The sequence below is a fragment of the Notothenia rossii genome, assembly GCF_949606895.1.
Source record: "Notothenia rossii genome assembly, chromosome: 7".
Taxonomy (NCBI): domain Eukaryota; kingdom Metazoa; phylum Chordata; class Actinopteri; order Perciformes; family Nototheniidae; genus Notothenia; species Notothenia rossii.
The window spans coordinates 54,966,939-54,991,450 of NC_136905.1; the positions used below are offsets into that span (position 1 = coordinate 54,966,939).

The 24,512-nt window shown below is 40.6% G+C and overlaps 3 long non-coding RNA genes across 3 annotated transcripts; 2 read left to right on the forward strand and 1 right to left on the reverse strand.

The window, feature by feature from the left end:
• The first annotated feature begins 60 nt into the window (after positions 1-60).
• On the forward strand, positions 61-1,174 carry LOC307013789. The gene is made up of 3 exons (XR_013801066.1): positions 61-172; positions 891-951; positions 1,040-1,174. It is a non-coding gene; the product is annotated as an uncharacterized lncRNA (long non-coding RNA).
• A 2,253-nt stretch (positions 1,175-3,427) lies between these two features.
• Positions 3,428-24,138, reverse strand: LOC307013790. The gene is made up of 2 exons (XR_013801067.1): positions 24,083-24,138; positions 3,428-4,151 (listed from the first exon to the last, which is right to left on the reverse strand). It is a non-coding gene; the product is annotated as an uncharacterized lncRNA (long non-coding RNA).
• On the forward strand, positions 16,539-21,462 carry LOC307045984. Its single transcript, XR_013810040.1, has 4 exons — positions 16,539-16,995; positions 18,743-19,947; positions 20,044-20,136; positions 20,427-21,462. It is a non-coding gene; the product is annotated as an uncharacterized lncRNA (long non-coding RNA).
• Positions 24,139-24,512: the final 374 nt, after the last annotated feature.

A 24,512-nucleotide genomic window follows, 5' to 3' on the forward strand; every position in this document is an offset into this window, starting at 1 on the left:
GTTTATTGTTTTCTGCATAGTCTCTTGTCCATACTCCAGTCCAGTTGGTGGCGGTAATGCACCTAAAATTTGGTTTGCCAACCGCCAATAAACACTCAAGAAGAAGAAGAAGAAGAAGACATTACAGGACATGACAGACTCGAATGAAGAGAATAGCACGCCACAGTGTCAGGTGAGTTATACATTTCTAGTTTTCTGATATCAAGTTTTTGTTTGCAATGCCTGAGTTTGCTAGCCGGCAACATAGCTATAGGGGTAGTTTAAGCAAACAGCTAACAAACCGTAGCCTACATGTACGTCATGAACCCTTCTGAGGTATTGATTACTTGCTGTAAGCATTAGAGGTGGCAGAATGACAAACATGTTTCTCTCTCTATCACAATTTTGGGTTGACCAGAACCTGGACCAACTTCTGTTTCCTGTTCTACAATAGGCATAGAGCTTGCGTTAATTTTCAACCGGACAACTAAACAGATTAGGCAAGGACCGGATAAAGTTAGCAACACACGTTAACCATGAACAGCCTATTAATCCATTCTCTTAATGTTATTCCGTCCAACGTTGTGGAATTAGAGAGAAAGGGCTTCTTAACGTGCTTTTATCAGGGCTGGAGGGAGTTAAATATAACATTGGGGCGTGTGATTGTAGTGGATGGAGGTGGTGAAATGAGGATATCCATTTTGGAGTTCAAGCTAGCATAATATAGTTAACGTTACACACTAATAAGGAAGCAATTTTTGTGATACATTGCTATTGATATCGATTTAGAGTGGATATTTGAGACTTCTAAACAGTAAACAAAAAGGTAACTTATGGGAGAGTGTTATTAGCAGAGTCATATTATGTCCTTGTGATTCTGTTGATTATTACCTCCCTGTATTATGTTGCAGCTCAGCTGATTTTGGATTGATGGCAATTGGAGAGGGACTTAAGTGAGAGTGAAAATACAAGGTAAGTTTAAAATAGGTCAGCCATTTCCCATCCTATACGTTGCTAGATGTATCTAACCCTTTTTCCTGTCTTTGTCTCCCTCTCTCAGCACAAGAACCCCAGGGGGATTCAATGGAGCCGGAAGACCTGCAATGAGACCCTCACCCTGAGCCTGAGTCTCAACTCCCAGAGTTTTGCAAGCCTCTCCATGTTCCTTATTTTGATTAAAAATACATTAAGCTTCCTAATGGTGTGGTGTTCGTTTTGTGAAAAATATGATTACCTCACATATTTTGTTGCTTTTGTTGTCTTTTGTGATAGTTAAAAGGCTCCTGCTGACTTGAGCCAGCCATTCTTTCCTCCTCTCTGTGTCAGTGGGGAAGCCGTACATGTTTACTCCTTTCTCTGAGCGATTGGAGCATCCCCCAGCAGCACAGCAAACCATGGGGGAGACTATATGCCAGGACAACACAGAGGAAAAGGCACACACAAACTGCACGCATGCTATTAACAGAGCTGCCAACATACACGATTTTGGCGTAGCAGATACGATTTCCAGGCCCTAATTACGCCGCTACGCTTGACTTGAATATCCTACGCATTACCTAACAAATCGAAAAATGAATCGGTGAGCTGGCAGCCTCGTGCATGTGTTGACATCCAACCAGCACTAAAGCTCACATATAAGCCGTTTTATGATTCGTCCCTTGCGTTGGCAAAGAGCCAATAGGATCGGCTGTACTTCTTTTTTGTAATGCCCTCACTACTGTTACCAGGATGCTATGCTGTTTTGGCTCCCGCTGTTGATGAAGAATTCTATTCATGTAGACCAGTGCCGTGCGGTGAGGTTCGTAGCTGGCTTTCAGAGTCAGATAGGCCTATGTGAAAAATATGTGAAGTCAATAGAGTATATAGAGAGGCGAAGTCACGCCCATCTACTTCCGGTCCATGGGACCCCGGAAGCGAAAAATTATACATTGAATTCAATGGAGAGAGAAAACGTATCTTTTGATCCCGTTTGAATTGTGCCACGAACTACACATATGATGTTTGTCAATCTTAAACAATCATTTCCATGTCAAAAAAGTCACATTTTGTCGTAATACTGTTGAAATATAAGACTATGAAAAATACGCGACTACAAAGACTACAAATCCCAAATCCCATTCTGGGTCGCGCATGTGATGTCACAGGCGATAATGCTCCAAGTGGTTGCGACTCGTAATTAAAGCGAAGAAGAAGATTTCATAACTGATTTAATCCCTCCAATAAATATAAGAGATTGCTCCAATAAATTCACTTTTACAAGATGCCTGTGTGCTTTGTACCATGTTGTAATCACAAAAGAGATCATACCACTTGCTCGTTCTATCGCTTCCCGTCTGATGAAAGGACCAGGAGTCGCTGGATCAGACATATCAGGTAATATCATAGGTAATATACATGTTGTGCATGGAACATAGTCAAGTTAGCTACCTAGCTAGTAGCGACGAGTAGCGAGCACGTTAGTTAGCATTACATTACTTAGCCTTGTCATTTTTAGTAGCCTTACCATTAAGTTATTATTTTATTACATGAAGTACACCAAAATGTTAAACAGTAAGAGTAGTCATCATGGTAAGTATTTCGTGAAACATTTGAAGAGTGGCCTGCTGCGCCCTCCACCGGGTGCTAAGGAAGCAGTTCAGGGAGAGTCGAAGGAAGGCAGGCAGGCAGGGAGCTTTGCGTGACATTCTTCTGGACATGTGTCATTGTGATGACAGTGAGAGTGAGTCAATCTGTTTGTTGGAAAGACAGTAGTTGAGTGATTACTGAGAGAACATTATTAAAAGAGATAATTATTCAGTGTTGTTTCTTTAAAGTGTTGTTACTGACCTGTTTCTCTTTTATTGTCTTTACCTCACCTGTAACTGCTGAGACCCTGAGGAACATGCACACTGACCTGCTCTGGCAACCTGATTGCCACTGTACGTGATAGTATTTGGTTATGGTATATTATTTATATACATCAAAGGCACAATGCACCCCCCAGAGACACACATGTATTGAGTGTGATATTTTGCATAGGTCATGTGAAATCATCTTTACATACTAGAAAACTGTAGGAGTGGCAACTTGTTTTGAAATTGAATTTTTAATATCCGATAATAAAGTTGATCTGTTTTCTTTATTCTTCTCTCTCCCCAGCTCCATCCATCACCGTTCTCTGTTCCTGCAGGTCCTGCTTGCTAATCAATATTCATATTTTTTTACACAATTACAAATAAAGTCAATGTACTGTATGACATGAAGTTGTGCTTCATTCTGAGTCAATAATAAATTCATTCTGCTTTCAACTGCAAAATGATTGTGGACTGCACCGACATCCATGTAGCTGCCCCCCCCCCCCCAGTAAGATGAACCAAGCAAAGCTGACACTCAACATACAGCTGTGCTCTTAAGTTTACATGAAGAATTTGTGAAATATTGGTAATTATTTGGAAAAAATGACTGACGATGCAGAAAACTTTTTTTATTTAGGAACAGTGGTCAGGTGAAGCATTTATCACTACATATGTGTCACACTTAAAAGGCCAAACACACTGGCCAAACACACCTCGTTTACAACTCCCCAGTTGACAGCCATGACTCCGTCTAAATTGTACCCCCCTAGCACCCTCTTCATGAGGGACGCGCATGGAGTGGATGAAAGTCCCGACCTCAGCACAGCACCAAAATTATTGGCTGTCAACCTGCCCTGCCTGTGTAACTGCCACTGAGGATTTGTCCGCTGTCCTACGGTGGCTGTCTGGATGGCAGCTTAATGGTCTCTGCTCAGTCGCATTGAGGCAAGAATTGCCTCAAGCCCCCGACCCCCACGCTCCTTCACCAGCTCCGGCACGTTGAAAATGGCCTGATGTTGAGGCTGCAGCTCTGGCTCAGGTGACAAAAGCCATGCCATGCCACGCTGCGCCCCTCAGTGGAGACCTGAACAAGTCTACTTCCTCAGTGGCGATGTCTCTGGCCAGTGGGTTGTATGTCTCCTCTTGTTGTTGGTAGAGTTGAGACACCGGCTGGACTACTTTTGAAGTGCCAGGCTTCCTCCACTGGCACTCAACTTCTGTGGAGCTGATCTGCCACATGGCAAATATTGCCAATGCTGCAGCGTGGCTGCATTTGTACATCCCCCGGGCACAACCACAGACAGCGCTCTGCATCGCGCCATCCTCTCCCATGTAGATCTGTACAAATAAAGTAAGTACCATGTTTGTTAACATGCTATAATAGATTGAATGAGCAATACAAGGATGGTCCAGATCTGGGGGTGGGAGGGTTTATTTTTCCAAAATGTTGTCCTCTTGTCTGATTGTTGTTGTTTGTTTTTTCTGAATTTTTTGTAATTTGTGTTGTATTGGTTGTGATTGTACATTGTATTTTTTTAAATGTGTATTACATTTTTGAAAAACATTTGATCAACAAAAAAGGATTTGGTCAGGATCTAGACTCAGTGTGTAGTTTATGAATTAATCAATGCTCTCTACATTAGGAAAACATACCAGTGTACCAGAAGGAGTCACACACAGCTGTGCCTAGATAACCAAACAAATTGACAAGATAACCAAAATCCTTGAATCTACACACAGCAAATAAACTGAAATGACACAACGAGATGTAAAAAGGAGATCACACATACAGTATAGTCGATATAAAACTGGCCGCTTCAATCTGAAGAGCAACTAAAACAAAACACGGGAGTGTACCTTGTTCTTGTGAACACTAATGTTATCCACAGCATACAAACCCGTATACAGTACATCCGTTCTAGGTTCTGATTGGCTCTCTAGGTTGGCATTCTAGCTTCTGACTGGCTGTCCAGGTTGTCAATCACAGCCGTGGTTCATATTATGCTTGTCGACTCGTAACATCGCTAAACTTTTTTTCTTGACGGTTTTCTCAGTCAACTAATGCTATTGATAACAGTAACATAAATTAACACAGCCCTGCACACTGCAGTCATTATATGCCGGGTCTGTGGTTCATCATCTTCTTTTTCATTCTCCTCCTTATTGACTGACATTAACCTGTTAACATTGCACTCATATTACTCACCGAAACCTTGTAAAGCCGGTCCTGCATGCTGGCTCTTACAGAACCGACTAACTCCCCTTTCGTGTATGTACAGCTCTCAACGTGCCCGGACTTGTAGTGATTTTCACCTCGTTTTATACTTTTATTCTCATTCTGAAAGAATGAGGTTAAATGTGCCAACGTGACGGCCATCTTTGTGTTGGTGACGCGTATTGTGCGGGACCAGAGACATGTAGTTCACTGAGCGGCTTAACACAAAAAAATGTGTTACTTCACAGTTTTACGACACATTTAAATTTTTTTGACTTGCAAAATGTTCTTTTAAATTGACAAACATCATATGTGTCATTCGTGGCACAATTCAAACGGGATCAAAAGATACGTTTTCTCTCTCCATTGAATTCAATGTATAATTTTCCGCTTCCGGGGTCCCATGGAGGCTCCCGGAAGGGGAGGGACTTCGCCTCTCTATTAAAACATACCCGTACTTTTCGGACTATAAGCCGCGCCTTTTTTCCCATTTTTCGACGCTGCGGCTTATATAACGGTGCGGCTAATCTATGGATTTTTAAAGCTAACGGCCACCGCCTTTAACTCTATGGGCTCTATGGCCGGTCCGCGGACCCCCACCTTTAAGCGGCGGGTTCCAGCAGGAAAAGCTGGAGGTGAGACAGGTAGCGCGCAAAAGTAAAAGTGGAACCGAGAGTGGTACGAGAGACAGAACGAGAGCAAGACAGACAGACATTACGAGAGCGAGACAGTTTGTCCCCGTACCACTGGTTGAAAACCGCTGCTCTAGATCACTGCCGGTACGTGCGCTGGGAGCGCACCGTTTAATTTTGAAAGTTGAAAAGTTTGTGTGTCTGAAACACTATGTGATACAGTACAGTTTAAACAGCACAGTACATGTTCTGTAGCTACTATTGCAATAAATGCTAACACTTGAATACGTTATGCAAATATGCAACTTGTTTGTTGAAATGTTAATAAATGGGAGCTTCCTCAAACAGCCATCTCTTTCCCGACAATCCCCTCTGTGCACGAACCCTTACATATGGTAATTAAACATTAAAACACCTGCGGCTTATAGTCCAGTGCGGCTTATATATGTACACATCATTCAATTTAGCTGCTGCGGCTTATATTCAGGTGCGCCTTATAGTCCGAAAAGTACGGTAATTCAATTGGCAGCTTGCACATTGACTACTGGTTGTTTTTCATATTCTATATAACTAGCTATCATTACATGCGAATTGAACGCTTCCATTTAAATCGTTTAGGTTATTTAAGTCTCTTGAGCTAGCTAGCATAGCAACTAGATAACTATAGCAACCAAAAAACACAACTTTAGCAGCAAAGTTTAATTTCTCAAACTCAGCTCACCAATACATTAAAAAAAAAGATTGTTGGGTTCAAAGTGATCACAACGACGTTGTATGATGTTAAATGGATGACAGACATTAAACAATCCCCTCGGAAACACTCGGATATCAATGTAATCTTGGCTAATAATTAAACGTACTGGTGGCTTTCCATTCTTCTGCATTTGCATTGTTGTATTTTGTGGCAGATTCATCGGGGTAAATCATTATGGTTACATACTGTTACATATATATATCGGGGTAAAACCATCAAGCATCTTTGTAACAGAGCAGGGAGGCATTATACAGGAGGGGATATTTCCTCACTAGCATCTTTGTTACAGAGCAGGGAGGCATTATACAGGAGGTGCTAATTTCTCACTAGCTCCGCTAGCCTTTCTCTTAAATTCAACGGCGCGTGCCGTCTAACATAGACAATCACACTGTGACTGGTCGATCGAGTTATCTTCGGTCCCGTCGTATGAAACAAGCATTTTAGCTCAAGCAATGATCTCAGTAAATCGGGACGTGAAGTGATTAATGGAGTCTAGTGTCCAGGCTTTCGCACGCCCTCCTCATTGAGACAGAGATAGCCTACTGTTTGCCTCCCCTCTGCTTTTTCACCGCGGGTTTATGTCAGATCAGCAAGACTACAACACATAGGCCTACCTAAAATACATTACCTACCTAATGAGAGAAAAAGGCATGCGTTTAATCCAGTTTGTGAGGGATTGCTCAATCTGACGTGAGGCGCCGCTCTTTGCTGCCTTACCCCGCTTGTCTCCTCTCTGTTTGAACCATAGACTGGTTTGAACAGGTCACGAGCAAATTCAGCTATTTTGGTTATAAAATTATTTAAGATAATTGGAATCATACAAAAATTACATTTATAGCACAGATAAGTAGAAAATATTAATATCTGTTTTATTTCATTATATAATTTAACATATGTGTTGTGTTTTTATTATCTTAATTTCTAATGGACCAATGATAATTCGTGAATACACTATGCCCGCGAAATCGCGGAGCGAGCTGTCAGTTGAAGTCTATCAAAAATGGATGGTGAACGTACTTGTCCTCCGCCGAAAAAGCGGCGAATTTCTGAACAGCGCTTCAAGCTAGAATATAACGCAGAATGGCCGACCATCAACCGGTCGAAGCTGGACGACTTCCACGCTTACTGTATGTTGTGTAAGGCAGATTTTAGCGTGAGGCATGGGGGCCGACACGACGTTGAAAAGCACACCAGGACTGCTAAACACACGTCATACAAGGCGGCAGTGGAAGCTACAAGGCCCATCGCGGGCTTCTTTACGGTTGACAGTGACACCAGTGTCATAAATGCCGAAGTGCTCGCTGTGGACTTTCTGGTGGAACACAACATCCCGATCGCGGTGGCCGACCACATCGGGCCACTGGTGAAAAAGATGTTTCCGGACTCGAAAATCGCTGGTAAGGCTCAAATGACAAATAGCCTCAATTCATCTCAAGCATTCATAGGCATAGATTTATATCTGTATACTGTCACAATACACTCTACAATCTGTACAGACTAGCCTATATAAAACAGTTACAGTACTGCCCTGGTTGATAATCTGATTTAAATCTTGCAAATTAATGATTGCTAATTTATACTGATACTGTATCATTCTGATAAACATTTTTCATTTTATGTAAAGGTGAAAAAAAAATAGCCTAGGCCAACTTACTCTACAGAGGATTAATATCATGATTGTAATTCTGCAATTCTGTGTAATCTAGAGTATAATCATGATAATACAATTCAATATTTTTGTGATTGCAATTGCAGGAAAGTATGGGTCTTGTCGCACAAAGAGCAGCGCCATTGTTGGAGCCCTTGCCAAGGAGGATGCGTCTGTGATCACGGAGGCAATGAGGACAGCTCCATACTCCCTAGCCACGGATGGGAGCACTGACTATGGAGACTGTAAGCTGTATCCTCTTGTTGTGAAGTACTTTGATCGAGGACTTGGGCGTGTTCTGACAGTACTGCTATCTTTGCCAGAGTGTCATGAGGCATCTACTGGGCAGAACATATTCAAACTCATTGACAATGAACTTGAGAAACGTAGCATATCCTGGGACAACTGCATGAGTTTTGGGGCAGATAATGCCATGGTGATGCAGGGACTCAAAGCTGGCACGGCAGGCTACATCAACAAAAAAAACAGTGCAGTATATGTGCTGGGATGCCCGTGCCATCTAATTCATCTAGCTGCAGAAAAAGCTGCTGCTCAGCTTCCAGTGTCCATTGAAGAGCTGCTGGCGGACATATACTTCTACCTAGACAAATCCAGCAAGAGGAAACAGGGACTGAAGAAATTTCAGGATCTGTGTGGAGTGGAAATGAGAAAGATTGTTAAACATGTAAGTACGAGGTGGCTCTCTTTAGATAAATGCATCGCCAGGTTGTTGCAGCAGTGGCCTGCATTGCTGCAATACTTTGAGTCAGAACAGTCTGGGCACAGCAGCAAGAACAAATCCACGCAGAGCAGCAGCAAGGACAAGACCACGCAGAGCAGCAGCAAGGACAAGACCACTCACAGTGTTAGCAAGGACAAGTCCACGCAGAGCAGCAGCAAGGACAAGTCCACCCACAGTGTTAGCAAGGACACATCAACCCACAGTAGCGGCAGCAAGGACAATTCTCAGTTTGATTTGGCAGGCTATCTCTTTCGCCAACAAAACCTAGCCAAATTCAGTCAGGGAAAGAAAACACCAGCAGCTGCAACCACACAGCCCAAGACTGCAACGGCAAAGCCCAACACATCTAGCACTGCACCCACTCGGCCCAAGACATCTAGCACTGCACCCACTCAGCCCAAGACATCTAGCACTGCACCCACTCAGCCCAAGACATCTAGCACTGCACCCACTCAGCCCAAGACAGGGGCACAACAGAGAGTGCAGAGGGCATGTCAACATCTGCAGGACCCAACATTCCATCTTTACTGCTACTTTCTGAGTGCGGTCCTGCCGATATTTGATGAGGCCAACACTCTGCTGCAGCTAGACAAACCCTGCATACAAGTACTACACAGGACTTTGACCACACAGCTGAAGAATCTCTTGAACCGATTTGTGAAGCCTCAGGTGATCAATGCAGCTGCTAAGGTTCACCAGGTACCATTTAGGGAACCAAGCAACCAGAAGAGCAATGAGACCTTGTTCATTGGGCAAAACACCAGAGACTTCATAGCAGATCACCCTGAGCTTGAGGAGCTGCAGCTGGCCCAGGTCTTCAGCGCTGTGCGGGCATTCTACATGAAGGCTGTTGAGTACATGGTGAAGAAGTTTCCCTATGATGACCCAGTGTTACGGAATGCTTCTGTGGCTGACATGTCTGCACGGGACAGCGCAGACTTCAATTCTGTGAGGTACTTCACAGGCAGATTCCCCTGCTTGAAGATGAATGCTGAGGAGATGGACAAGCTTGAGGGTCAATTCATGACCTACCAAACCGATGCTCTGCCAGAAAGCATCACCAGCTGTGACAGACCAGACACACAGTGGCACCTGATGAGTCAGCTGAAGGATGGAAATGGCCATCTCAAGTACCCTTTACTCTGCAAGGTAATGCTGGCTATCCTCTGCATCTTCCATTCCAATGCAGACTGCGAACGCATCTTCAGTCTTGTCACAAAAAACAGAACGGAGTTCAGACCTAGTATGGGAATGGAGACCCTGAGTAACCTCATTACCCACAAACAATTCATGGTGGCAAAGGGGTCTGTCTGCTACAAGCAGGCGTACTCCAAGACAACTCTTGCCAAGGCCAAGTCAGCAACCTATGACCATCTAAAGTGAGAGGTTGATCAGATGGTCATGTCACAGCCAAAGTTTCCCTTGAGTTGAACTCTGTTCTAAAAAAGGCTGTGTACAGGTTTTTCATGTGTTATTGTTCAGTATTGTTTCATGATGAATTCTGTTCGGTTAATAAAAATATTTTTTTGTGTATGTTGGTGTTTAATTGTGTGCAACAGTACAGGGAAAAGGAGAAATTATACACAAAAAATTTACTTTGCAGAAAAACATGTCCTAATATGACCTAGATTGCATCTCAGAGCATGTAAAGTCTCTGGCTTCTGATAAGATAAGATAAGATAACTTTTATTAATCCTGTAAGGGAATTGCACATGTTATAGCAGCAGGGTGATAGGAAAAGGAATAGGGAACTATATATACATACAATTTACAGTAAAATAGAAACAGTTGAATACAAAAGATAAATAGAAATAAGTAAAGTAAAAATGAAATAAGGGAGCATTCTGGGGGCTTCGGCGGACCTCGGACCCCCCGCCGGAAAAAAAATTGCCTTCCTCCGCTCGGCATGCTACTACTTTCTATAACACAATGTTGGCAGCTCTGTATTAAATGTTTATTGAATTCCATTTATTTACATGGATGTTCCTAAAACAACACATTTAACATCATCATGCTGTTGCTGCTTGTGCTTTGACTCATTGTGCTGTCAGTTGACAATCATTGATAGGTACCTGTCGGTCTCCTGTCCTTTCTGAAAGTCATAAAGATTACATTACTCATTTAGATTACTTATGTCCTCAATTACCAGGGGATTACTGAAACCAACATGAATTAAACAGTGATGCAAATTAGTCGCTTTTCGGCGCCTCCCGCTTTTTTAACGCTGATTTGAGTGACTTGTGTAATTCGTGGAGAACCGAAGAGTTTTCGTTTTGGGGGGGGGGGGGTGGGTCCGTCCGACTGACGGACTGAAAACTTCTCACTTCAAAAAAGAAGTAGAAATCGAGATCGCAAAATAATTAAACAAGCGAGTGCCTGTTTTTCCTGGCCAAGGACAGGTTCATTGAACACAACACGAGCGTAACGTGTCTTCACCAAAGGTCTTCACGTGGTTATGTCTCGTCTGAAAGGAGTAACAGAGAGCATCGGAACGCCGCTCCAGCTCTTCAAATATTGCAGTACCCATAAGGAGCCGTACACATGCCGCAGTGTTTGCGAGGCTGTGTCTTTAGTTGTAAGCACAGTGGCGATCTGTTGTTATTAGCATCTGGACAGATGCCTCTCTTTTAAGACCCACACTGAAAAGACCAAGTGCAAAGTGAGTGCGAGGAATAACATCATCCGCAAGCTCACCGGCACGACCTGGGGTGCAAACCCACAGACTCTGAAGTCAACCGCACTAGCCCTCTGCTACTCAGCTGCCGAGTATGCCTGCCCAGTATGGGAACGAGCTGCCCATGCCAAGAAGCTGGATCCCGCCCTCAATGCTAGGCTGCCTGAAACCAACACCTACAGACCGTCTGTACATCCTGGCAGGCATAGCCCCACCAGAGATATGACGAAATGCAGCAAGCAAGAAAGAGCGCCAACAACAGTCTACTGACCAAAGACATCCTCTCTTTGGCCATGTGCCAGCCAAAAGCCGCCTTAAATCCAGGAAAAGTTTCCTGAAGAGCGTCCCACCCCTCGGAACACTGAGCACAAGCAGTGAAAGAGTCACTCGGTGGGAAGAAAGACTTGACAACCTCCCATCAGCAACAACAATGGAGCTTAAGGCGAGCGAGGCACTGCCCCCTGGAGCAGACACCAACTACGCAGTGTGGAAATGCCTAAACTTTATAAGATCTGGTGTTGGACGTGCAAAAGCCACTCTTGCCAAATGGGGATACCTAAATGACGGGGACGTTGTGTGTGACTGTGGCATTGAACCACAAACCATGCAACACCTCCTGATATGCCCCCTGCTGGAGCAACCCTGCACAACATCGGACTTGGCAGAGTTTAATGAGAAGGGACAGCAATGTGTTCAGCTGTGGCTGAACCACATCTAACCAAGCCCTGTAACTGACTGCCTTGTGGACACGATAATAATAAGAAGAAGCATCTGGTTAGCTAGCTATGCTAACAAATTTAAAGAGCTTTTCTACAACCAGGTGGAAGAGAGCTCTCTCCTGAGAGGCTCAAATAACCTCAGCTCAGTGAGGTTAAGGCACACCTTGATATGATCATTATAGTTATTAATGAGACATTAGAGACTCAATTATTAACAGGTATAAAATGCTATGACAGTAACAAAAAAAAGTTGTTAAAAATAACAAGAATAGAGTTGGAAAGGGGAGTGATTTGTAAAATATCCCAAAAGAAAAATCTGTCATTGTCAGATGGTATATTACGCTGTTTTTTTTCTGCTTCGAATAGTTCTCTCTTTTTTCACCATACCTGTGTTTGCATCACTGATTAAAAAAAATGGTAGAAATGATTATAATCAGAATTTTGAAACCTTCCTTCCTTCCTCCCTCTAAATATATCAATAAGGATGTGATGTTCTTGACTCATACAAGTTTAAGAAGATAATATTTGTTTTAAAGAATTCAAAGCAATAAACAACAGCAACAGGCTCTGTAACCAAGGCAACGTTGGCCTGACATGTATGTTAACAGGTAAGATAGCTGTTCACACTATCCATGTATATTTTCTACTTTTTGTAATGCTATGTTATTTCTATTTAAGATGTTTACATTTTCGATTGTTTAATTCTAGTCTTTTAACTGTCTAATGTAAAATGCCTTGTCTTTTGCTGCTGAAGCGTAAACATTTCCCCAATTGGTATCAATAAAGTACTTCTTATTTGGTCTTAATCCTCAAATATTAGCACATTTTCACAACACATTGATGTAACTACATACACATATCGATATGTTGTATACATATTGCAAATCAAAACCTTTATTGACCAATAACTACCAAAAATTGCATTTCTATTCTGTTATTAATGCATTCAAATCGTGATTCAAATGGCCCGCCACAAACTTCCGGGAACTTTCTGAGTCTCTCTGAACCATGTGACAATCAAGCATTTTGGACATCCGCTGTCGCAACTCTTCTCTCTACATGGTGCTGGACCAGCCAATCAGAATTGACCTTCTCGAGTTCTCCAATTGGTTGGTTTTGTGGCACATTTGTAACGCTGTGAAAACTTGAGCGAGCAGGCAGGCAAAGCTGAGCGCGCACAGGGTGGAGAGGTCGAGCGAGCGAGGGAGAGAGAGCACGTGCAGCGGTCTGCTTGCGCACGGAGCAGGAGTTTTATGAGAGAAAATATATTTCTCTGTGTTCAAGAATGTTCAAGTGTGCGCTCAATCGCATTTTCTAGGCTCAACATGTTTCATTGCGTGCTCAGGATAGAGGCACAAATATAACGCCATAGGCTAGTGCCCTACACACAGACGCGCACACACCCACCCACCTTGTTTTTCCCGCTCATGGCCTGTACCTTGTCGTGGTGAGTGGGCTTTCAATCAAGCCAGGCCAAATCGTTGAAAACATTTAAGCTATTTTAGATTTAGTTTGACTGTGTGACTCTGAAGGCTATGTTTTGTAATGCAAACATTAATCATGTCTATGTATACTTTGTACCTGTACATGCTTAGTCCTATAAATATGACGTTTACACATTCTGCAAATGTGCTCTGTATTTCTAACAAAGATACCTTGGTCTAGTTAAATACTATACTGGACTCGAGAAAAATACTAGAAGACAAGATTTACTTTTAGGAAGGATTGCTCTACTTATTATCGTGTTTACAATAGTTGAGATTGTGCATTCTGATGCATCACAAAGGGAAGGGGTTTTTGTCTGTGTTTAGGGTTCCTGCAGTTTTTGAACGAAAACACACAAGTTCAGAGGATTAAGCTGTCCCCGTGCTGCTACCAAGGACTGGCCCACAACCTGCAATATAATTAATCAAGCAAAATTAAAGGATAACAAACTCCAGTTATATAATTCCATATTAATAAATAATATTAAATGCAAATTACATTTGCTGTAAGATGCTGAACCCACCTCTCCCCTCTGCCCCCATTGGGCCTGGATCTTAATAACCCCCCCCCCCACACACACACACACACACACACATAATATATTTATTGTTGTGCCTTTTTATTTGCTCGTATTATGATGGGATTTGGTGTAATTTAGTAAATGGTTGTGTGTTGTGTGGGAAAAATGTATATCTCTAAAAAGTGTGTTGGTGTATGATCACATTTGTATATGAAAATGTCTGAAGTTAATAAAAACATTCTCAGTGTTCAAATCAATCACTGAAAAGGGTGACGATATCGTAAGGTTCAAGGTTCTTTATTGTCAAACTAACATAGCAACAGAGTAATTATGTCGTTGAAAATCTTAGGTCCAGCATCCAACAGTGAATATAAATATAAAATACTAATGTTAATATATATACAGTGGGGCAAAAAAATATTTAGTCAGCCACCAATTGTGCAAGTTCTCCCACTTAAAAAGATGAGAGAGGCCTGTAATTTTCATCCTAGGTATACCTCAACTATGAGAGACAAAATTAGAAGAAAAAAAATCCAGAAAATCACATTCTCTGATTTTTAAAGAATTTATTTGCAAATTATGGTGGAAAATAAGTATTTGGTCACCTACAAACAAACAAGATTTCTGGCTCTCACAGACCTGTAACTTCTTCTTTAAGAGCCTCCTCTGTCCTCCACTTGTTAACTGTATTAATGGCACCTGTTTGAACTCGTTATCAGTATAAAAGACACCTGTCCACAACCTCAAACAGTCACACTCCAAACTCCACTATGGCCAAGACCAAAGAGCTGTCAAAGGACACCAGAAACAAAATTGCAGACCTGCACCAGGCTGGGGAGACTGAATCTGCAATAGGTAAGCAGCTTGGTGTGAAGAAATCAACTGTGGGAGCAATTATTAGGAAATGGAAGACATACAAGACCACTGATAATCTCCCTCGATCTGGGGCTCCACGCAAGATCTCACCCCGTGGGGTCAAAATGATCACAAGAACGGTGAGCAAAAATCCCAGAACCACACGGGGGGACCTAGTCAATGACCTGCAGAGAGCTGGGACCAAAGTAACAAATGCTACCATCAGTAACACACTACGCCGCCAGGGACTCAAATCCTGCAGTGCCAGACGTGTCCCCCTGCATAAGCCAGTACATGTCCAGGTCCGTCTGAAGTTTGCTACAGAGCATTTAGATGATCCAGAAGAGGATTGGGAGAATGTCATATGGTCAGATGAAACCAAAATAGAACTTTTTGGTAAAAACTCAACTAGACGTGTTTGGAGGAGAAAGAATGCTGAGTTGCATCCAAAGAACACCATACCTACTGTGAAACATGGGGGTGGAAACATCATGCTTTGGGGCTGTTTTTCTGCAAAGGGACCTGGACGACTGATCCGTGTAAAGGAAAGAATGAATGGGGCCATGTATCGTGAGATTTTGAGTGACAACCTCCTTCCATCAGCAAGGGCATTGAAGATGAAACGTGGCTGGGTCTTTCAGCATGACAATGATCCCAAACACACCGCCCGGGCAACGAAGGAGTGGCTTCGTAAGAAGCATTTCAAGGTCCTGGAGTGGCCTAGCCAGTCTCCAGATCTCAACCCCATAGAAAATCTTTGGAGGGAGTTGAAAGTCCGTGTTGCCCAGCGACAGCCCCAAAACATCACTGCTCTAGAGGAGATCTGCATGGAGGAATGGGCCAAAATACCAGCCAAAACGTTTGACCTCTGTCATTGCCAACAAAGGGTATATAACAAAGTATTGAGATGAACTTTTGTTATTGACCAAATACTTATTTTCCACCATAATTTGCAAATAAATTCTTTAAAAATCAGACAATGTGATTTTCAGGATTGTTTTTTTTTTTCATTTTGTCTCTCATAGTTGCCTAGGATGAAAATTACAGGCCTCTCTCATCTTTTTAAGTGGGAGAACTTGCACAATTGGTGGCTGACTAAATAATTTTTTGCCCCACTGTATATATATATATAATATAATTCACATACCGAAACGTTAACGCTTGTCTGAGTATATCTTCCGTTGACTCTGGCTGTGGCTCTTACCGGCTGTTGATAGCCCTTATAAGCTAACGCTAGCATGCTTTATTTACACAACATTAACTGTAACGTTAAATGTTCTTAACTGAGCTAGTGGACTGTAAAAACACTACCCACCCATGACACCAATTCGACTAAAGTCAATGTCTGAATAAAGCATGCTAGCGTTAGTGTTAGAGGCCTACCAGCATGAGTCATGGCCAGATTCAAAGGTAGATATACTCAGACAAACATTAAGTATCAACTTTCCTTTTCTTAACTGAGGCTTGGTGGCCTGTAAACAGTATGAACAGGCGGGCTGCATGTTTTCTATTGTAAATAAATAGATAAGACTATGAATTTATATTTATTACCAGAGTAGAGATTCTGGTGTTAAACGTCAATTTAAGGACAGAATAAGTGGGCTTCTTTCATATTGACGAGCGACTTATATTTTAATTTTCGAGTTCAATTGATAAAGATATTGTAAATGTAACGTTAGTTTACAACATTGTGTTATATATTTTTACATCACCAAAATGTTGACCACTGTCCTAAAATAAAGTATAGGCTTTGAGTAACGAATTGATGTTTAATCTTTGATATATTTTGAATATGTCAATGATCTTCTTGTAGCTGAGACACTTTGATGGCTAATTAAAGACTAATGAAAGGTTTTCTCTTTTAAACTTCAGGGAAGCAGCCATCTATTCCTACTGTTCTACCCATGTGGATGATCCTGTGAATGGGCATTGCTTGTGGTAAGTTTAAAAAAATAAATAAAAATATCATGAGGATATGAATTTGTAAATTGTATGTTTTCTGGTTGCTCATACAAAACAAATCATTACGGAGCTTTCAATACTCACAAATTAAGGAAGCATACCCCACATACACTTAATGATTTAAAGCCTGGAATTGTTGATGGGTATGATGTTTTAGAATAATTTGAAACGGGTACTACTGATCAGTTGAATGATGATTTGCCATCTGAAGAACTTCCTGATGAAGAATCAACAGTTTCGACAGATATTGAATTAAAACTTGCCTCAGTCCTACTTAAATTAGAAAATGATTTTCTTGTATCAAGTGCAGCTGTGAATGAGCTTCGAGAAGAGCTGCAATATTTAATTGGTACTGCCTCTGTGCCAGTTACCCAAAAGACTATAATCCATCTTCTTACAAGAAGATGGATTTGCCAAGTTGATGAATCAGTTGTGAAAGAGTTGGCCACTGAACTTTGCACTTCAAATCCCATTCGAGCTGCAATAGGAAACCGTGGAATTCACGGAAACAATCCAGATGATTGTTATCAAGAATAAGCTGCTTTTCATCGTCAGAAAGCTGAGTGCATGGTATAGGGAACATTACAGAGCCTATGAACTGAAACTGTGTCCTACAAAGAAGGTGGAACTTCTTGACTCAAATGAACTGATCCATACCTATCGGCTGACTATACAGTTGGGGGAATGTGGCTAATAACTCTTAAAAGATACATTCATGTATAAGGTCAGAATGAGTATATATATATTAATGCTGTCATAATGATCGTGTTAGCGGCGGCAATTAAGTTTTTTAATTAACTGCGTTAAAAATATTTAACGCATTTAACACATGTGCAGAATGGCCCGCCCCATACATCCCACCAGTGGCAACGCTGGAGTAGGCTACAGCCATACCAAGAAATGGCTTTGCCCCACCTTAGCCCCACCATGAAAAAGTATGTTAAAGTAAGGAAAATAAAGTCTGCCAAGTCGCGCCGAGTAAATTGCACAGACAGCTGTTAGTAAGATTGATTTCAGTCGTCACTTGTCTGGAAATACCGAAGACTAGAAACGGTTTTGAAAACCTTTGTCACGTAGTGATCGTCTTCTCAATAGAACATCTTTGATAATGTCTTCTGGCCAATCAGAGTCAAGATAACGGCGTGGTGTTGTTGCAGGAAGTCCCGACGGAGAATACTTTTTCTGTAGTGCATCTCTATATACATCGATACAACATTACGTGTTGATAGAAATCAACACGTAATGAAATAAAACCCCACAGTTTGATGATTGATAGGTGTGTGGGCTGTCTTTCATTTTGACACACAGAACAATGTTATAATAAACATACGATAAATGAAAGAAGGCGGATATATCCATTTAACATGTATGTTAAATGGATATATCCGCCTTCTTTCATTTATCTTTCCATTCCCACAACAATATACATAAAGAAATGGCATATTTTGGACATAGTTCGAATGGTGATTAATCATGATTAATTAATTTTTAAACTGTGATTAATCTGATTAAGAATTGTAATCGTTTGACAACCCTAATATCTATATATATATATATATATATATATATATATATATATATATATATATATATATATGAACTTTGTATGTAATACTTTGTAAAGTACAACACAATGCAATTTGAAAAGAAAGAATGTATTGAGTTTACACCTGCATTTCATTAATTCCTTCTTCACATCTCTCTATTTCTCTCTTTCTCTTAGAGCGCCATGGCTGATATTGGAACACCTGTTCGATTGCTGATCATCTTGAACGACCACAACAGCGTCAGACTGGAGCTTCGAAATGGGATTCCCAACTCAATGGAAGAGCTCATTGAGGAGGTCAAGAATTCATGTGGATTACACATCTACACATGCGATTAAAGATTTAACAGTCAAAGTTTTCTAATTAGACCCCGATTCTACAACTGTGGTCTTGTACCCAGTTGAGATACCATTAAATAGTACCCCTACAAGTGGACTGTACAGTGAAGACTCCTCCTCTGGATCTGTGAATACAGATGACACAGTACTACTTAGCGGCTCTTCCTCGGAATCATTAAGAACACAGCAGTGGCCTAAAGTGTTTCCAATCCCGGTCTTCTCCTATGACACAGAATGTCAATTATAGAGAGGAAATGCAGAGTACACAAAGAACCAATCTAGACTGACACCAAGCTCAAATAATCTGCAGAGCTTGCTGTGAACTCGTTGAAGACCAAGTCTCAAGAAGAGTCCTACCCTGCGAAGAATTTAAAGAGAGCCAGGCGAGCTGAGGCCAACCATTTTCCATCCTTGCCAATTGTTGAGACTCCAGAAAGCATCGAGCAAGAGACAATTTCCCTTTTGGCAGAACAACAGAAACGAAAAAACCGGCAATCAATAAAAGAAAAGGTGGCGAAGGCGTTTGGATACCGAAGACAATAAATAGCGCATCAGAGGCCAAGCATTGAAGGCCTCTTGGAGCAGTGGCCTGCACTTTTTCACATGGAAGAGGTCATTATTTTGATGAAACCCTTGATACAGCCTAGTCAAATATATTGACGTTTTATTTTTTTTATATATATCACAATATAAGCTTTACATCTATTACTCTGGGTGTCTTTATTTGGTGGTGGTTTTCAATAAATATGTGGATTAATTAATTTAAATGTTACATTCATACAAGCTGACTTGGAGTACTTTTAATCAAACCGTTGGCTCTTTATAAAAAATATGTGTATTATAAATTCTCAGTGTTTCTTGTTTTCTATGCTGCTTATATTTTCAAGGTAAATGCTGAGTTTGTGCGCATAACAACAACTCCATTGGAGACAAAGTTCTTGGCGCAGTAGGACAAGCACTCCACCAAACTGCTGCAGGTCATCAGGAGCAGGGGAGGAGTTGTGAAACAGAAGACCACCGGGATCGTGCAGGTTTTGGATGAGGTATCTATGAATGAGTTTTTTATCTGTGTTTATTTTTTTTGCATTTGATTTATAATATATATATATATATATATATATATAACTGTTCTTACTCAGACTGTGGACATCGCCATCAGAAGAGAATGCATCCTCAAATCTCTAATGATCGACCTGGGTGAACCTGTTGACCATCTCATCAAAGAATTCCAGGTAAGACCTCCCACTCACTCAAAAGAAGTTTGTTCATAAAAGAAAAATAACATATTTGTACTGCATGCAAATAACTGCTTGGTTAGAAAGCTAGTAATTTGTGATGACCTCCTGAGCTTTCCTCTTGGGCCACCATCCGACTGAACTGAGAACTTTCCTTTTCATCTATCCACTATAATTTTGTATTTTTAAAAGGGAGCTGCAAACTTGGGGAAAGCTTTGTGCCTCAGGCCTGTTGAACTACACTCTGTGGTCCTCATCCATTTCCCTTTTGTTTGCATGATATGCAGGACGCTGAGGCTGGAGAACTGGAGCAGGCAACAATGGCAATCTTTTTCATTGGGAAAGAGGATCAGTTTCATCTTTCTCATCGACTTGCCCTCGGTTGCGACAGCTTTTGCCATGCTCTTCGGGCTCATATACGCACTGAACTTAAGATATCCGAAATAACTGCAATCCACTTTTGAAGTTGTGCAAAAAGTCCTGATGAACTTGAGGGGAAAAAGATGAGCCCAAAAGTGAATAGACTGAGAACCCAGCTGTTCATTCCAGAGTAGACACTTTGTTGCACTCACTCAGTTACCATTGTTACATGGTAAGGTTTCTAAAACCAAGGTTCTATAATAATTATGCATTGTAAAACATTTGCAAAAAAGTGTTGTGTTCAGAAGTTGCACTTACAGTATGACCGATTTTCACTGTAGAAGTTATGCATGTCTAATCATTTTCAGAGATTACATGTCTCAGAGGCGCAAGTTGTCAGTGTTGCTTTAAAAAAAAGTGTGCAGTGGATAATAAGGACAAGCATTTTTTCTAAGAGTTTGATGTTTGGAAGCGGCACATATTACTGCATTTTAACTGTGGTACTTATTAACATGTCTAAGATCAGGTAATGGCTGCCTCAGAGGCCAAAGCTGGTTGTGTGAACAACTTGTTTTTCATTCAAATAAATGTGCTCTGGAGTTAAAATATACAGATTGATCTGAAGAAATTGACTTTCATTGAGTCAATGTAAAATATTTCGTGTGATTTATTACTCTAATTTTTTTTTGTTGGTACAACGTTTTACTTTTATTAGTGTACCTTTCAGTTGCATTGCACTCCTTAAACGTGTTTGAGACACTTTAGGTAACAATGTGGCTGTCATTTGATTAACTCTGAAAATACAGAGATTTATGGAATAAATCACCCAAAAATCACATGAATTGAGTTACAGGTGTCCCCTCAGCTGTGCAGACTTATTTAATAATACGGAAGGAAATTGTGGAGTAAAATTAATATCTATTTAATACACACACACACTTTTCCTCTACTGATGAGAGGAAGACCGAGGGGACTAAAGTATTTCTTATTTTTCTACATTGACCTGAATGTATTCTTTATTCTGTGTATTTGTGGACTGAAATAAAAGATTTTATAAAGTTTGTGATACATTTATTTGCAGTCACTTCATTATACGTTAAATACATTTAATTCAAGCTAAGATACATTAGCTAGTTAGTGCTCTTACCTGTGTGCCTCCTTCAAACAGCATTATAACCAGACTATCTTCAAACGATAAGTACCAATTATAGCTAATTGATTTTAGATAAACAATTGAAAAGACAAAATCACAGCTAATGTATTGAAAGACCAATCTTTATTTTAAGGTGCCTTTTCTTTAAACCTTCAGATGTGAGATATTAGTTATGCAGTACTAGTATTGACAATACAAAAATACTGAGCAACTTTAGTTGAGTTAACTTTATATTTCTTATTGTCTAAAAAGCATTTATTACACTCATTTTTCCCACTCATATTCACAGTGTGTACCAATTGAGACTGTATTTCCCGTCAGGTGTCATCTTTCTAACCGGAGTACTGTTTGAAGCGGACTGATGAAGCGGCTCCGGCACAAACATTGCAACATACATCAGATTCCCCAATAGGTGTAGCAGTACGTACAGCAAGTTACATTACATAGATTGTCAAAATAGCATCGTCATTATATTACTGGATGGAAACTGAAAGCACGGGAACATTAATAAACTACATAACTGAAAGTATGAATAACAATAATGAAATTGTGACTGTAGATATGTTTATACTTTATATTATTTACTGTAAATGTTTAATTTAGATTTAATTATTGTGATTATTCTTTATTCTTTCTATCTATCTATCTAACGCTATCTAAATCTCACAATGGGGTAGGTTACAGGAACTTTTCATCAACAGATTGCTTTAGTCTGGTTTAACTCTTCACTGATTGGTTGCACACACTTTAAATGTACTGGCTATGCAAAACAGAAGGTGGGGCTCATTATCATATTAAAAAACGCGCGTTTTTTCGAAAAGACGCGCGTTTTAAACGGGCGAATAGTGGCACTTTAGTATGGAAAGCATAAAAAAAAAACGCGGGTTCTTGACGCGTCTAGAAACGCGAATATACGCGCGAAAAACGCACGTTTTTTAATATGATAATGAGCCCCTCCTTCTGATTTCCATAGCCACTAAGTTTAAAGTGTCTCTAACCAATCAGTGAAGAGTAAAGCCAGACCAAAGCAATCTGTAGATGAAAAGTTCCTGAAATCTTTAGGCTTTGCTGTAAATTGTATATTATTCCAGATTCAGGGGACCAAGTATTAATTTTCCTTTGAATATAATCAATAAATCAAACAATATAAGATATATATATATAAAAAATACAATTGCCTTATGCTTTTCCTTAACCCTCTGGAGTATAAGGATATTTTCTCAATATGTAGACGTCTCCTTAAATCACCTTTTAAATGTACTTCTTATAACATGGCACCCCATATGTTACTTTTCGAAATATTCAGGACACTCTCTGGTCTTGCTAAAGATGCAAGTCACTCACCTTAGAGAACTGTCTTATGAGATACTTAGCTGAAAATGAGAAATCCGATTTTTGGAAAACCTAAAAACTCTTGTGAAAACACACTTTAAATGTACTGGCTATGCAAAACAGAAGGTGGGGCTCATTATCATATTAAAACGTTTAAAACGCGCGTTTTTTAGAAAAAACGCGCTTTTTAAACGGGCGAATAGTGGCACTTTAGGCTTTTGATACTTGATAGCCCACTCCCCCTCCACACCGCTCCACACTCATTGCTTTGGAACAGCCCTCAATATGGCGACAGGACTGGTAGGGTGTAGGGGGCGGTTTGGGAATGGGCCGAAAGTACGTTATGCTGGCCCGGGGTGTCTAAATAGTGCTTCCGGGCCAGCGGGCCATTTATAATGTCGAGCCCTGTCATGGACTATGGATACTGTATACATTTTAGAACAATTGGCTGTTAACTTTAGGTGGCTTCAGGAGAGAAAGAAAAACTGTTCCATACATTTTTATGATGATAATTTCTCGAGGGAGATACAAGAGTCAAATGTAAGTAACCAAATATCCAAAGTGTTAAATGTATGTCTGTAGAACTCCAAAAGGTCTTATTTGTTTTTTTTAAACAGCACGTGACATTTTTTAGTGTAATATAAATAATACATGCGCAGACGAGGTGGCCGAGTGGTTAAGGCGATGGACTGCTAATCCATTGTGCTTTGCACGCGTGGGTTCGAATCCCATCCTCGTCGGATGTTTTCATTTCATGATACAGATCAGGGATTACTATGGATTTTAAAAACTAAGATTACGGAGTAAATTTGACTAAAGACCTTTTAAATGTGTGTATTATATATCTTTAAAGCCAAACATTGTATGTGGTAAGCAACATAATCCATTTTAAGGTAACTAACTATTACTGGCAAATAGGTAAAAATGCAGAGCGTGCATAAAATTAAATGGGAATGCAAGAAGTACTTGAAGTTAGCAAAGTGGGTTTTGCGGTCTTGTTACATGCGCCGTCCACGTGAACAGCTGTACAAATGCCAAACCACCAGCACGTGATTTTATACAGGACAGGGCTGCACGACTAGTTGTGCATGTTCTTACCTTGATAACTCATCAAAAGGTGTTGACAGTGGCTGCTTCTTTGCGTTCGTCCCTTGAAAATCTATAAAAGGTACACCTTATTAAAAAACCCGGAAATATCTATAGACAGACAATCGTCGAATGGGGTTTGTTTAACTTGGAGAATGCTCTCAAATGCTGCCATCTAGTGGTAACAGAACACAACGACACTATTTCCTTCCACATTTTGATTGAAGACCTTTCCAACTAAATAATTGCATTCATGTGCACAATATGCTACGCGTCGTGCATGCTGGCTCGCTATAAATGTAAATTGTATTAGTATGTATTGCTATGACCGAGCAAAAATGTCTGCTCTGAATCATTTTCAGTATTTCTAGGGTATTCAAATAGATAGCCAAAGAATACACACAACTTGAATCTGCTGCTAAATTAGATTTCTATTAATTAT